The 12420-nt window shown below is 40.3% G+C and overlaps 1 protein-coding gene and 1 long non-coding RNA gene across 2 annotated transcripts in view; one reads left to right on the forward strand and one right to left on the reverse strand.

The window, feature by feature from the left end:
* Positions 1 to 1112: 1112 nt before the first annotated feature.
* Positions 1113 to 3637, reverse strand: LOC118894336. Its single transcript, XR_005019701.1, has 3 exons — positions 3527 to 3637; positions 2877 to 3013; positions 1113 to 1837 (listed from the first exon to the last, which is right to left on the reverse strand). It is a non-coding gene; the product is annotated as an uncharacterized LOC118894336 (long non-coding RNA).
* Positions 3638 to 3658: 21 nt separating this feature from the next.
* Positions 3659 to 12420, forward strand: part of KPNA1 (karyopherin subunit alpha 1) — a 74060-nt gene continuing 65298 nt past the window's right edge. Inside the window, exon 1 of the mRNA XM_036850491.1 lies at positions 3659 to 3862. The gene's annotated coding sequence lies outside the window, so the exon portion shown is untranslated. The remainder of the gene's footprint in view (positions 3863 to 12420) is intronic.

A 12420-nucleotide genomic window follows, 5' to 3' on the forward strand; every position in this document is an offset into this window, starting at 1 on the left:
GACTAATTTTTGGAAATAAGACTGTTTCAGAACTTAAAAAAAAAATGTCCCTAGAAAAAAGTAACCAAATTAAACAGGACTTTCTGAATTTCTTCACTAAAACTGTAAATTTATTTGGAATCTAACTTCAATTTCACAAGTTCAAATTACCTCTATGCTTTAAAACCATTTTTGCTGGGGAAGAGAGGTTTAACTTATGATAACATACAATGTGGTTCAGAATGTTTTAAAAACAATGGGCATTTTAGATACAGAAATGGTTAATTTATATATGCAAAGGACCTGATTGACAAACAGTTGGTTTACCAAAGCAAGTCTGTAGATACAAAATGGGTGGACATTTTGGAGAACCAGAAACAAATTCCTACAAGTTTAAAAACCTGCTGCACTAGTAATTAAAATCCTAACTATTCGATGCTCAAACACTTTTGTTGAGGGAATGTTTAGCTTGATGTCATCTGTGCCAACAACAAGAATCAGTGCAATGCAGGCTGAGGAACAGAGCTGCAAGTCAAAACTAATTTTATATTTGGCTGTATTTGGTTTTACCATTACATAAAAGAAAAGATGTCCTAAAGGCTCCAGGCAGTTCAGAGAAATATTGATGAAAAAGGAAACAAAAAGAATAAAAAATATCCCACTGTATCATGGGACAGAAACACATCATTTTTTAAAACTGTAATAGGAGTAATATCTGTTTAACTAGTTCTACTGTATTTATACTCTCCTTCATAAAATTCCTAATTTATGTATCTTAATATACATATAGAATATAGAATAATATAGCCTACAAAATTTGAATATGTGATAAAGAGTTTAAGAAAGAGTTAAAATAAGTTGCTGAACCAGAGGACAGAAAGAAACATAAAAATATTATGCTGTATAGCACAGGGAGATCAGCTCGGTGCTTTGTGACCACCTAGAGGGGTGGGATAGGGAGGGTGGGAGGGAGACGCAAGAGGGAGGAGATATGGGGATGTATGTATATGTAGAGCTGATTCACTTTGTTATACACAGAAACTAACACACCATTGTAAAGCAATTATACTCCAATAAAGATGTTTAAATATATATATATATTATGCTATAAAAGGTTGTATTTTTCTCACAAATTATTTTCTTAATTAGTCCTTCTATTAATTATTATTAGTTGCCACTTTTAATGAGTCCTATTGCTATTTTAAGTAATAGCATTTATGCAACAGAAAAAAATACAAGGGAATACATCATTGCAAGTAAAAACTTATTTTTCGTGTTTTTATGTTAATATATGTGTCTAATTATTATGTATTTTCACACCCATCCATTTGGCAAAAATGAAAAAGACATTTCCAAATGTTAGCAAGGTTGTTTAGAAAAGAAAACCTTATCAGCTGCTTGTGGAGCATAAGCTGGCACAACCACTTTGTGAAATAATCTGGCAATATCTAGTATATTACTTTTCCATCGCTGTGGAACAAACTACCAGAAACCTAGTGTCTTAAAACACAGTTATTATCTCACAGGTTCTGTGGGCCAGGATTACGGGCACAGCTGAGCTGGTTCCTCTGCTCAGGGTCTCACAAAGCTGCAAACAAGGTGTAAGTCACGTTGTCTTCTCATCTGGAGGCTTGCCTGGGGAAGAATCCACTTCCAAGCCGTCTCAGGTTGTTGGCAGAATTCATTTCCTTGTGGTTGTAGGGCTGAGGGCCCTGGCTTCTTACTGGCTGTCAGTTGGAGGCTGCACCCAGGTGCTAGAAACCATCTGCAGTTCCCTGCCACGTGGCCCTCTCCATAGGCAGTTCTCAACATGAAAGCTCGCTTCTTCAAGGCCAGCAGGAGAGTGTCTAGCTCCGGTCTGCTAGACAGAGACTTATAGTGAAATGTAATCATCCTTGCCATATTCTATTGGCCAGAAGTAAGTCAAAGCTCCCACCCACACTCAAGGGGTAGGGATTATACAGGGTAACAGCAAGGGGCAAAGATCATGGGGGCCATCTGAGAATTCTGCCTATCACATCTTGTAAGGTTAAAGATGCAATGTCTTAGGATCTAGCAGTTTCCCTGTACACACAAAGATACGTACAAGAACGTTCACAGCAGTGTTGTTTGTAATAGCAAAACTACTGTTCTATAATTTAAAATTAAAAAAAAAATTTAATACAAAAAGATATAGTCAGAGAGACATTAGCTAACAAAACACCATGTATGGTATGATAACATTTTTGTAAAAGTAACACATATATAGGAATTCTGCTTCAGCAATGAGCTACTGTTGTTGTCTTGAACAAATCCTCCCACCACAGAGAATAGCCGGACAAAATGTAGAAAACATTAAGTCACTGAAGAGCTACCACAGCAGTGAGACTCTGTGGGTCCAAGATCTGGAAGAAAAGAAAGGGAACCCGTGAGAGGTGAGCCTGATGTTTGCTGTTACTTTTCCACTTGAAGTGATTGCTAATTCTGAAAGCAGTGGCTGAAAAACTGAGTAGAGCTTTTGACTGTCTCATGGGGCTGAAGAGGTTGGGTCAAGGAAGAGAGGCCCTAGTAAATACCCAAGACTTTTGGTCCAGACCCTCACGGGATACCCTAACTAGGAGTAAGGGTGAACTGGAAAGAAACTAGTTTTCACAAACACTAAAGTCCAGCTCTGAATAATATTAGCTCCTGATTGGAATAAAGTGATCTGTCCTCAGCTTAGCTGCGGTCACGCACACTTGCCCCCAAGTCTCTCCCTTAGAACACATTCCCTTTCCCCAGTGCCCTTGCTCAAACTCAGCTCATCCTAGAAAACGCACCGTTAGTGGGGAATACTGACGCGGCAGAAAGAGATCCAGAACAAATGAACATCGCATAGCCTAGGATTCAGGCAGTGAGGTCCTCTCTCCCACACTTACGTTATAGAGCTACCCCATTTCTTTCACCTTGCTTCTCCGTGGGTGTTTAGATTGATTTGATAAACCTGGTCGCATGTGAGCCATTGTATTCTGTGACCTCTGCTTGTCTGGCTTCAGTCTTTCTTCTTTTGAAGCCACTGCTCAAAAAGAATTCGATTAAGCTCAAAGAGAATTCCATCAGATTTAACAGTAACAACTATTTGTCCCAAATTTTCGTTTGAGAGCATTTATTGAGAGTAAAGCAAGCATTTGTGTTTCATTTAATTTCTTAATGATTTTTGATACTGCTTATATACATTATCAGGCAAAGGGGACGGGAGAGAACTAAAAAAGGAAATACCCAGAAGTTTCTCAAACATGCTGCATGTGAATGCCTTAGACATGAAGCGGTGACTTATAACTTTTTTTTAGTAATCCCTCAGGCTTCATTCATTCCATTATTTATTCAGTAAACGTGTATTAGGTAACAACCCTGTCAGAGGCTATAGACAGAGGTGAGCAAGGATCGATCCGCCCTGGAAGAGCTTCGAAGACAAGTTTGTAGACATAACTTTTCAATTCAGCCTAAGAAGTACCGTTTCATTGTCACTCCAGCATGACTCTCTAACCTTTGCCACTAACTGCGAACCTTGTCAACCGGACCTCCTTACCGACTCCAGACTCTCCACTGGTTCCCGGCTAACCGCTAGCGCTTCGCGAGAAGGACGGTTGGAAGACTACATCTCCCGGCAGCCTCTGCAGCAGGGTGGTGGAGAGGCGCGCGCAGGCGCGCGGGTCGGCCCCCGCGCGCAGGCGTACTGCGAACGCCGGCTGAGCTGGGTCTCGCTGTGCTGGGTGCGCGGCGGTGTCGGCGAGCGAGGCCTGGTGAGCACTGCCGAGGCGCGAGCTGGGTCTTCGAGGTTGTGTGCGGGAGAGGCACGGCAGGCGAGCGAGCGAGCCAGAGGCTCACCCCAGCAGTGGCACCGGGATCGGCTGCCTTGAGCTTGGTGAGTGCGGGGCCCCGGCGGCCCCCGGCCCCTCCCCCTCCCGCCGGGGGATCCGGTGGATCCGGTTGTGTGCGGGGGAGGCCCCGCGGTGAGGGCGGGCCGCCGGCCGTGCTCGAGCTCGGGTTCCGGGGCCTGGGCGCTCGCTGCGCGTCCGTGCGTCACGGGCCAGGCAGTCCCAACGGCCGCGCGGCCGGCGGAGAGGAGGGTGGGGGTGGGGGTGGGGAGCACTGGTTCGCCATCGGGAACGCCGGTGGAGGCGAGGCGGGGCGGGGCGGCGCGGCAGCGGGGCTGGAAGCAGCGTCGGGGACTGCGGGGCGCCGAGGCAGCGGGGCGGAGAGGAGGGAGTGCGGAGCCAGCGCCGCGGCCCGGCGCGAGCGAGCCGGGGGTGTGGGTGGGCCGCGCAGAGTGCGGAGACTGAGGCAGGAAAGAGCAAGGGGTAGGGGGCGTGTAAAAATCCTAACCGAGGCCGGAGGGGACCGTCTCGGGAATTCATAAGTTACAGCCCGAGCCGGAGCCGGTGGTTTGGAAGCGCGGGTGGGGGGGCGGTGCGGGTGGAGACAGACGGAGGACTGCAGTTTACAGATGTCATAACAACATGGGCCTGAAGCGTCTGACAGGGGTGTGGTAATTATAGGAATGACAGAACTTCATCTGCACACAGCGTGTGTCAGTGGTGATGCGAGGGAAGCGGCGAGGTATTCGATTAAGCTCAAAATGGGAGGATGAAATTGAAGGATGACTGGAGTCTGGGAGGTCGTCATGAAGGAATGTCTTAGGTTTGAATGGAAGTATATTTAATGTTCCACTTTTAAGCTCACGATGTCAAAATAATTGATTTTAAGGTTTAAATTCAGAATAAACAGTTGGGAAGTATTTTTTTTCTAAAACATACTATTAAATAACGTTTCTACCTTTTTCAAGCCTTTATTCCTTTAGTGAGCACTTTCTTAAAAACCCCTATTCGCAGTAGTTGAGTAAGTTATTCCCCGCCCCGCCGCCCCCCCCCGTTGCTTCAAGGCTCATTCTTGACATTGATTTTTTTCTTAACTTGTTCTTGCGTTTGTGATATTTTGAAAGTAATTCACAAGCTAGTCCCCCTCCATTTTAAAGATTGAAGAGATGAAATTTTAACTTTTCAAAGCAAAGGGAGAATGAACTCTATTGTACTTTTACTGAAATAATTTATTCTTGGAAGGCACTTTTATGTGTAATACCGGATTTTAAGGTGGAGAACATGAGGAAAGGTAAAGGAATTAACATTTATTAAGCTCCTTTCCAGATATTGTGCTAGATACTTTTTGTACAGTAAAACGTTAATGCTTACAGTAACTCTGAAGTATATTTTTTCCTTGCCTACAGATTAAAGCTTCGAGGGTCAGAGAAGTTAGGTAACTTATCTAAGGTGTTCCAGCTCTTGTTAGAACCAGCCTTAGAACCAGAATCACTGCTAATTTAGGAATTATTTCTCCTCTCCTTTCATACTTCTTGGTTGCGTTTACTTTATTTGGTCCATTAATTCAGCGAATACTTGGAGTGTTCATAGGCCCTGAGACTGGGGATGTAGACATGATCAAGACACTGTTCTTTTTTTTTAAACATCTTTATTGGAATATAATTGCTTTACAATGGTGTGTTAGTTTCTGCTGTATAACAAAGTGAATCAGCTATATGTATACATATATACCCACATCTCCTCCCTCTTGCGTCTCTCTCCCACCCTCCCTGTCCCACCCCTCTAGGTGGACACAAAGCACCGAGCTGATCTCCCTGTGCTATGCAGCTGCTTCCCACTAGCTATGGGTTTTACATTTGGTAGTGTCTATATGTCCATGCCACTCTCACTTCATCCCAGCTTACCCTTCCCCCTCCCCATGTCCTCAAGTCCATTCTCTACATCTGCATCTTTATTCCTGTCCTGCCCCTAGAAGACACTGTTCTTGTGTCATGGAATTTATAGTGTTGCAGGGAAGACTAACAAATAATGAGTAAAAATACTGACTGCATGACATTTTATCAGTCATAATTGAGCAGAAACTGTACTAAATAGCAAAGGAAGTTCAAATGGAATCAGACAACATAAGCCTTGAGGAGTTTACAGTCTAGTAGGGAAACAAAACATACATTTATAAAAACTTAGACTAAGCTAAATGATAGAAATTAACACTTCACCTGAAGTCAGTATACTTGCATTATGTTACTTTAGATCCTCATAGAAGTTTCTTCACAGAACTATGAATTAATAATATTTTGTACCTTGACTTTTATCTAGGATTGGAACATGAAAAAAGGCAACATGAAAGAACTCTTCATTGCTATCTAAGACACCGTTTCTAATTTATTTACTGATCCTTACAAAGTAGAAACCTTACAAATTCTTTTAACACCTCAGTGATAAGCCTTTTTTTCTTCCTTTGCTTTTTTTTTTTTAATTTAAACAAATGACTGCTTTTATTAGATCATTTGTATTTGTAAGCTATCCTGTTTCTCTTTGTACTTTGGCTATCAGGAGGCTCAGAGCTGTGTTCAGCTTTCATAGTTTTCATAATTTTCCTTAGCCTCAACTGTTATAAACTATACCAGGTAGTCTGGAATTGCTGTTCTCAGTTGTTTCCTGGACTGTTTATTCTCTGTTGCTCTTGATTTTGTCTTTACCTTTTCCCTCTCGTTTGAAAGTAGGGATTATATATTATTTTTATCTCCAGTATTTTAGCATAGTGTTTGTTGAATTAATGGTAAAGTCTTGATGATTTATGATTTAGTGTTTTTAAGTCTTGTCAGATTGTTTTTAGAAGTATGTATGCTTTGTATAAAATCAACTAAGACTTTTGGCCATGCAAGTAAAGGTGACTGACATAGTGATGATAAAGATAATTCCCTGTTAATCTCTTTGTTTTAAGGTTTCTGTACTTTGCAAGGTATTCTGAATTCAGCCATAATAATGGAAGAAAACATTGGAAATGGTAAACAATTCAATTAGCTGATTGGGGCTGATTTGCCTCTGTTTTTGCTGCAGTGAGCAGGAGGTGGCCCCAGGACAGTGAGGGACCAGATAGGACCTTCATTAGGAAATTTTAAGTCCTTGCAGTGGAAGAGCAGGGATGAAGACTCGTGGAACGTACAGTTTTTTGTTTGTTTTTAAAGATGATAACGACCCTACACGACAGACCTTAGTGACAAAATGGTTCTGATCTAGTGTAGTAGACTAATTGGGACAGTTCTTGAAAGCAGGCAGTAATCCAAAATGTGGATAATGGGGATAATCTCCTTCACGTAACAAGAATAATGCTGCTCTTCATATACAAAGATAAGTCTGCTTACTCATCATGATTGATTTTTCAGCATGAGGAGGGATATGTGCTGAGTTGCCCATGAGTCTCCGTATTCTGTGACCAGCAAGGCAGCTTGGGGTCAAAATGGGGGTTTTTAGCTAGGGAGCAGAAAGACAAGCAAAAAGTACTAACATCTATTGATGGCTCAAGCACTGCATCAGGTGTTTTCACTTAATTACCATTGCAAAACCACTTTGAGAAAGTGGCTACACGTACAGGATGGTTAGGTAACTTGCCTTACTTCACAGAATAAGTGGTGGAGCTGGTATTCAATCACAGGGCTATTTGTACTATGTTCACATCAATCATTAAAGCTTGATTTTTGTCTTGGTTTGCAGTGCAGTCTCCAGCAGAACAAACTAGATGCAGTTTGTTTAACATCATGAAATGACATTGTGAAGATCTAATTTACTAAAAGCTGAAGGGCTATTGGAGTTCCTTGCTTTACTGCCATTAAAAAATACAATTTTTAAATTAGAATATTCTCTGAAAACAACTGTCCCCTGTCCTAGCCTCTGCACTTTAGAGGCCACCAATTTCTTTCTTTTAGCTGTTTCCTCTTTCATATTTATAAATAACTTGCTTCTCTTGCTATTTCTTGATACAGCAGTTTTAGACATTATCTATTGACTTTCCTCCACATTTACACACTGCCTCTCCCATCCTTTTAATATAGTTATCACAGGTGTTTATTAAATCAACGTTCAGTTATAACTATGTAAATGTTTATAGCTGAACCATGTAGTATATTATGATATCATTTCTTCTCTTAACCAATTTTTTGTTTTTCCAGGAGTAATACTTTTTTTTCCCACTTCCATTTCCATGAGATAGCTGTCCTGGAACCTTTTGTCCTTTTAATGCAATCTGGACTGGTTACTTTCTAGGTCTACTTCACAGCTGTTATCCTGGAACTTTTCTTTATGTCGCCCTTAAAATTCTCTTTGCCCTTCTCCTGTATTGGATCTCCTGTTTCCCGTATTTTCTTAACTTACAGAGAAAGGGTACCTGGGAAGCGAAAACTTTCTGTGATCTTGCATGATTGAAAAAAATCTATATTCTACCTTAACATTTCATCAGTAATCTGGCTGGCTATAAAAACCTAGGCTTAAAAAGTTTGGAAGTCATAGCTCCATTGTTTTCTGCGTTCTAATGTTGCTGTTGAAGTCCAAAGGCGTTCTCATTCTTCATTTGTATGTGACCTTCCCTGTCTTTTCTCCAATCTCCAGAAGCTTTTAGGGTATTATTTTTAACCCCTGAAATTCCATAATGTCCCTAGATTTGATTGTTTGTTTGTTTTTTTTTCATTTAAGGGCACTCGATGGACCCTTACAAGCTGGGGATTTGTGTCCTTTAGTTTTGGGAAATTTATTTATTAATTATTATTATTATTGGGGCCTTAGGTAAAAAGAGTTTTAGAGTTAATTATGCTTCCCAGTTCTTGACACTATCATCAAACTATACAGGGTCCTTTAAATTTTTCTCTTTGATTTCTGAGCCCTACTTCCATTACCCTTTCTAGTAGGCACCCACTGCATTGTGGCTGATACATTCCTTGATTATATGTGAATCATTGTGAAATATGTAGTGCGTTTTGTGTATTTAGTTTATATATTGTGTTATAGACCTTGTTCTGTTTCTTACTCTTTTTACTCAGCATTGTTTGGAGACCTTTCTGTTTCGTTGTGTGTACATATAGTTGTGTATAATGTAGAATTCCATAATGTGCATCTACCACATTTTACTTTTTATTCCCTAATCACTGACACCTGAGTTGCCTCTCTGGCATCACAAGTACACTGTGGTAAATATACTCTTACTTGTACATCCTTGTGGACCTGTGTGAGAAGTTCTCTGGGATGTATGCCCGGGAGTGGGATTCCTGGGTCATAGAATAGGAGAACTAGTTTATGTGCCTGCTAGCAGTGAGGAGTTTTCTTATTTGCCCACATCTTTGACAGTACTTGGTTTTATCCAACTTTTTAATTTTTGCCAGTCGGGTATAAAGTGGTATCTCATTGTTTTAATTTACATTCTCTGATAATTAATGAATTCGAGCGTCTCTTGTATCCATTCAGGTTTTCCCTTTTGTTAATTGTCTGTTTTGTCCTTTGTCTATCTTTCCTTTCCGGTCCCTGTCTTTGTTTGTTTGTTTGTTTGTTTTGGCCGTGCTGTGCTGCGCAGCTTGTGGGATCTCAGTTCCCTGACCAGGGATTGAACCCAGGCCACAACAGTGAAAGCCCGGAATCCTAACCACTAGGCCACCAGGGAACTCCTCCTGTCTTTTTTTTTGGTTTGCAGGAGTTCCTTGTGGAGGTCTGTTGGTTTTAGGATTGGAAAATATCTTTTATAGGCCTGTCATCTTTCTGTTAGTTTTGTCCATGGTGTCTTTCATTGAATGAATACTCTAAATTTAATGCATTGTTTCTTTGATAATCTCTTTTTCATTTGATTTTTTTGTCTTTCTTGGAATTTGTATTATTTGGGTATTAGAATTCTTAGGTGGTTCTTTTAATTTTCTTTTCCTTCCTGTTTTCCATCACTTAGTCTTTTTGTTCTGTTTCCTGAGAGATTTCTTTAATGTTATCTTACAGCCCTTCTATTGAATTTTTAATTCCTATCCATATTTTAATTTCTTAGAGCTCATTCTTATGATATCTATATATTATTTTATAGACACTATAGTCCTCTTGAGGACAGTATTAATGATAGTTTTTTTTTTTTTTTAAAGTTTTGTACCCCCTCATTGCTCTGTTTCTTCAAAGTTCCTTTGTTTCCATTGCAGTCTTTCTCTGTAGAGGCTTTCCCTGGATGTCTGGTAAACTTACGGTTGTCCATTCCTATTTAAGAGTGAAGTGCTAAAAACTGATTTGGAAACTATAGGTGTGGCTTGTTAAAAGGGTGGACAGGGTATCTGGTGGCCATTTATGGGGGGAGGGAACTCTCATAGTTCTTTTCTCTTGGGCTTGTCAATTTCCTTGAGAAAGAGAGCCTCCAACTAACAACATTGTAAATCAACTATGCTTCAATAAAATTAAAAAAAAAAAAGTAAAAGAGAGCCTCCAGTCTTGCCTGGAGGATATACACCTGGATGCCATGTTCTGAGAACTCATCTTAGAAAAGAAGCTGGCGTTCTCACTGTTAATTGTGTTCATGTAATCCTGTCTTTTGTATAGCACATCACCTGCACTGGAGTCCCTCATTTTAGAGTCTTTCTAGTTTAGTTTCTTCAGAGTAATGCTCTCAACATCCATAGGGGCTTGGGGATGGACTGTTGCCTGGCTGTGCACAATGGAGGAGGAAGTCTGAATGTGATGACTGTTTTGTAGACTTTCAACTAATCTTCTAGTTTTTAGTCCTGTTCCTCACTCTACATTCAGAGATGCCTGGGGTGGGGTGGGGTGGGGGGGGTGCTCCTGTCTATGAAGCCTCCTGCTTGTGGGCAGTGTGAATCAGCTTCTTTACAGGTGCTTAGGCTTCAGAGTTCTCCACTTCACTAGTAAAATATCATTAGACCATCTTTTTTAAAAATTTATTTATTTGGCTACGTTGGGTCTTAGTTGCGGCACATGGGATCTTCGTTGCAGCATGCGGGATCTTTCCTTGCAGCGAGCGGGCTCCAGAACGCACGGGCTCAGTAGTTGTGGCATGCGGGCTTAGTTTCCCTGCGGCATGTGGGATCTTAGTGCCCCGACCAGGGATCGAACCCGTGTTCCCTGCATTGCAAGATGGATTCTTAACCACTGGACCACCAGGGAAGTCCCAGGGCCATCTGTTTTAAGGCTTCTAAAAAGTTTTTGACATCTCATCTATCACCTCTGATTCTCTCCTTTTGTGTTCTATCTTTGTAGTTCATCCTTTTTTTAAAAAAGTTATAATTTTGGTATGGATTAATCTACCAAATCCATCATTTTATTTCTTTACGTGAACTCTTTATTTCTGGCCTGTTCATTCTTTCCGTGGCATTTGAGTGTTGTACGCTCAGTACTTTGTTTAGTATTGAAGATTAAAATTAAATTTCTGAGCTTTAAGTTGTTAATATGTTTTGGGAGGAAAGCACATACATCCTGTAGGTGCTAAATCTTAATGTAAAACATTAAAACCTTTATAAGTGTACACGTAATAGATATATTAGATTCAGTAATGAATATGAATTGGATAAAGGCAAGTTTGCGCTTTTTTTTTTTCCCCATGAAGGAGTCCTTTATGCCATTTTTGGGGAAAGATTTCTCTCTAAAAATATCCAGCTATAAGGGGGAAGTAGTTTTTCCCTTTCATAAAGACCTGAAGTATTCAATTAGAACTTTGATGAAATAACAGCATGTTGAGTTGATAAAATTCTAGCCAAAAGTAAAGAAATTAAAGGTTTTAGTTAGGCTGGGAAGTCTCATTGTAGTAAATATAATATATGCTTCCAGCTTTACTTTTTGAAAGTTTTTCTCATTGTATAAGTAGTATATTGCTTACTGTAGAAAATTTGGAAGATAAAGAAGAATGTTAATTTCCACTTAAGATTTTTGTATTCTAAGTTATAAAATATTTTTAAAAGTATAGAGAATAGTATAAATTGGGGTTTTGTTCCTACCATCCCGATTTTTCATGTGTTAATGTTCTGTTTTTCTTAATTCGCAGTATGTTATGATTATGTCCCATAGCCAAGCCCCCGTTTTGGAATTTTTAGGTTTACAGTTTTCGTTGTAACAGTCATGCTGCTGTGGATATTCTTCTACATGCTGCTGATTTTATTGCCTTAGTGTACATTCCAAAAGTGGAATTACTGAATCTTGGGGTGTGAATTCCCCAAATCTTTGGTTAATAATTTCCTTTAAATGTTTGGATATTGAGAATGTCTCTGGGGAACCTTGCATGTTGGGAACCCGTAGATACTGGAAGGTGAGGTCAGAATTCAGGGTCAAAGGTTATAGTAAACGTCTCAGTGGAAGAAGGTCTGAAGCTGGGACATGAAAGAAAGTAGGGATTTCTATTAGGTTAATGGAGTTAGAGCTATGAGATGTAATCAGAGGTGAGCACCTACGAATCATATCTGTAGCGTTGACTTCTCACAGAGGAGGCTTATTGCAGGGTTTTTCAAACCTTGCCTCCATTGAACGCAAGAATGTTGTCACTAAAATAAAGGTACTCTAATAATTTTACTGGGAAGAAATGGGTAGGATATTTTAAATTTCCTTTTTCTTTCCTAATTTTTATTAAAATATTTTAAAGGGACCC

Source organism: Balaenoptera musculus, chromosome 4 (genome assembly GCF_009873245.2).
Source record: "Balaenoptera musculus isolate JJ_BM4_2016_0621 chromosome 4, mBalMus1.pri.v3, whole genome shotgun sequence".
In the NCBI taxonomy this organism is placed as follows: domain Eukaryota; kingdom Metazoa; phylum Chordata; class Mammalia; order Artiodactyla; family Balaenopteridae; genus Balaenoptera; species Balaenoptera musculus.